The sequence below is a fragment of the Pomacea canaliculata genome, linkage group LG8 (genome assembly GCF_003073045.1).
Source record: "Pomacea canaliculata isolate SZHN2017 linkage group LG8, ASM307304v1, whole genome shotgun sequence".
NCBI classification, from domain to species: domain Eukaryota; kingdom Metazoa; phylum Mollusca; class Gastropoda; order Architaenioglossa; family Ampullariidae; genus Pomacea; species Pomacea canaliculata.
In genome coordinates this window covers 6,713,265-6,717,076 of record NC_037597.1, presented here as the reverse complement: position 1 = coordinate 6,717,076, position 3,812 = coordinate 6,713,265, and positions in this window count along the sequence as shown.

Genomic DNA, 3,812 nt, shown 5'->3' with positions numbered 1-3,812 from the left:
ACCGCCCTCTGTAAGCGTCGTTTTTATTGGTGGTTTCTCACTACCGCAAAAACGTCGATCGGTCTTCCGGGTCAGATTTGTTTAGGCGCTGTCGTTAAAAAATAACCACTAAACCATCGTCAGTTAGCTGAAAATTATTTTTAAGTTTTCATTTCAACGATTGTTGACATTAAGCTGAAGGAAATGTCCCTGCGATGTGAGGGAATCCCTGTGCATACCGTAGAAAATATCGACCAATCACAGTGTCGTTTGCATGTTGATACACCCCAGTTTTGTTCGTCGTCTTGCACCGAAGATGAGGAGGTGACGTCACAAACGGAATTCCTTCTCGGCAGTTGATATCCGCGGACTATAATAGGCACTGTGGGATCAAAACAAAGATGAAAGAGGCGCGGCAGAATAAAGTCTGCTAGTCATTGATGTTTGTCAAGGAACCTTTAATAGTTGTCAGCAACAAATGAAAAGAGAGGCTTTGCCATCGCAGTGTAGACTGGTAATTTCAGTTGCCTGTCGTTTATCGTTGATCAACCCATCATCATCTTTTATTTTTGACAACAATGCTTACAAAATAACGACACCCACACAAGTAAAAGGATCAGTCTTATATTTTTTCAGTACTGATATTTTAAGCTAGGCTTATTTAATTTTCCATAGGTCTGTTTTTTTTTTGTTTGTTTGTTTTTTTACTTCCCTCTTTTGTAACTGGAAATAAGGAAAACTTAAGAATGGATTGTCGCACGTACGTTAATTGCTGAACGTGACTTCAGATATAATAGGTCTGTTATTTTAACCGTGAATTTACATCGCTCAATCTAAAACAAATCTTCGGTTAGAGAGAGAAAGAAAAAAAAAGGGAGTCGGTTTAGAGTGTCAATTTAAAACGCATTAACGGAACATAAGCCTGAAGTTCACTGCTGGATTCAACAAGTTTGGTGCTGTGACAGTGACAGCAGATGTTGAGAACGAAATGTAACGGATTCAACTGCTAGAACTGTTGCAGAGCTGAAGTTGAGATTTACAGCCGACACAGGGCGTGACTCACCAGGTTAGTTTTCTACAGACTTTCCGCGAAGCCGTACCATGATTCAGTGCGCCGACCTCAGGTGGGGTAGGGAACCCTGACAGCGCCTGATGAAGTTACGGGGCGGGGTGGACACGAAATAACGGGATGCTAGCTACGTTCAATTAGTACATCCCCCACTTCTGATACGACAGCTGTCGATCTCTCCGAGAGACAAGCACACAGACTGTTCACGGACTTCCATCATGTACATCTACCAAAACATCTCAAGAAAGATTGTATGTGTACGGTGCACATCTTTCCTTCACTGCACCGTGCTGTGTCATGTCTCCCTGCAGCCAGACCTGTTCTGGGAGTTGGGCAGGGAGGAAAGATGAGGAGGGGAGCAATGGAGCTTTGCGAGAGAAGGCATCGGCCAACTCCGCTGAGTAGCTCAGAAATTCAGACTTCATCCCTTTGCCCCTCTCTCCACCGCTCCTGTCGTCGGCTGCTGAAGCCACGCTGCTGGCCTGACAGGCAGATGAAAGTCGACCACACGCTGGGGCCAAACACTGCGGTGGCCGCTGCTCCGACGTCAGGGAGCCAGAGGCAATTAATTTTTGATGTTTTCATCCAAGTCGTCAATCTTCATCATTCCACTCGTCCCCATGACCTGGCTTTGCCAGCAATAAGTCTGTTCTACATTCCTACTTTCTACCCACCCAGTATACATTTTGGGCTTTTCATTAATATTTTTTTTTTTTATGAAGGGGGATGTCTTTACTCTTCCCGCCATATTTTAAAGACAAAACATGACATACACATTAATGAAGAGTAGGTGCAAGGGAGAGCATTACATGTTGATTTCGATATTTTTTTTATTGAGTGTCTATACAGTAAGTCATAGTGATAAATAAAGTGGTTCAACCTACTGCGCAGCCACTACAGCAAACACACTGAAACAGCCTTGGGTCCATGGCGAAGGGTCGATGGAAAGCTGTGTATCGTATACAGCGCAGATGATGTCTTAAAACTCGAGGGCGTCTCTCGCTATATCGACCAGTCTTTGTTCTCTGTCATCTGAGTTAGATGACGACAGCTAGGTCCCGCGCCACTGCTGTCGTTGTCCGATGCATTCATTGTTGGCGTTCAATGACAAAGACGCCCGACAATCAATAAATGAAATTGCCCGCCTGTTGCACTCCTTAGTGTGCGGGCTTCTTCACTGCATCCACCCTCCACAATAGTTTCTTGCCTCCTCCATAGCTACCCTTTCCTGCAGCTCAATATGCCTTTGCCGAAAATAAGAATAGCCAGTTATCTGTCTGTCACACATGTTTGTTGTAAATCATGGGGTGGGGGTTGGGAAAGTTACAGTTTGTTCAAGTACGTGGGTTGTGTACAAGCTTTTGGAGTAGGTTTTTTTTTTTGGTTGTTGTTGTTGTTTACATCACACGCACATCGCAGTTTCATCGTGCAGCCAGCAAGACACCTATATTTAGATATACAAGGTTCCAGTCTTCTCAAACGGTTGCTGGTGGCAGAGAGGGGACGGCAACACAGCGATTCTCAGGCACCGGGTGCCCGCAGATGGTCTGACGGGAGCAAAGACAATGCCCAATGAGCCATCCAGACACATTATTTCTGGACCTTTGTCCGTATTTCCAGTCCTCACATCGAGGTCTTATTGATTTGTTGATGGCATCCTACTGATAGGAGACTTAATAGTGGGAAGCACGAGTCTGAAATAATATGGAATATTCTGAACACAACAAAAGTATGGTGATGATAGCGCTGTAGCTGAGGTCCCTTCTATCCAGGACTGCCTTGCTCTTGGTTGACTACTAGTTGTCGAGAGATTGGACGGTACGGAGGGGGAGAGAGGTACAAAGGTACAAGTTGCTAAGTTGCCAGTGGCACAGAAGACCGACAACGGAAGGAGACATGTAAAATGAGAGTATGGTGGTTACTCACTAACCTTATCACTGTCACATACTACCATGGAAGTTTGTGATGAATGCTGTAAGATCAGCTGACCCGACTTCCACGCGCTGGAGACCCACGAGTGCCACGTTTCATAGCTACAGTCGACGAGTCTCGATTACTGTTTAATTGGAGTCTCTTCGGGAACACGATATATAGGTAATATTTTTAATGGCAAAACGAGATCTCTTGTTCAAATATGTAGGAGTTGTAAAGTGCAGTTTATGATAACAACAAATAACTCTACCGCAGACCGCCCCTAACCTAATTCACACAAATAAGCACCTTCACGATGGTCATCAGTAGTCCGACAACTTACGCAAACGACAACAACCACAACAATTTTCAGCATGTGACATCTCACGATCACCTCATACCATCTATACCTTCAACAACAACAACAACAACAACAACAACAACAACAACAACAACACTTTTCCAATGATTTGCTCTGGGAGCTTTACAGAAATGATATACTGACTGAATCACTAACAACCATGCACCCACATTCGCACATAACACACACTCACGCATACACAAAGTAAATTACAGACGCACGTTATGCACGCTCAGGGTCAGGACAGGGTCACAGTGAAGTCGTTCTGATATGATGCGTCGGATAACAACAGTAATCTTAAGTCATGATAAGTACTACACATGCGCAAGTTTAATTAAATGGAATATTAGTCCATTGGACAGACGTACCTACAGCTCTAGATGCATAGCAACTTTTTGTTGTTGTTTACAGTAAGAATATAAGACCAAAACTCAGCTACCGAAGCACAAAACGCACGCGCACTCTCCTCAAAAAACCACGAACAATGTGAGC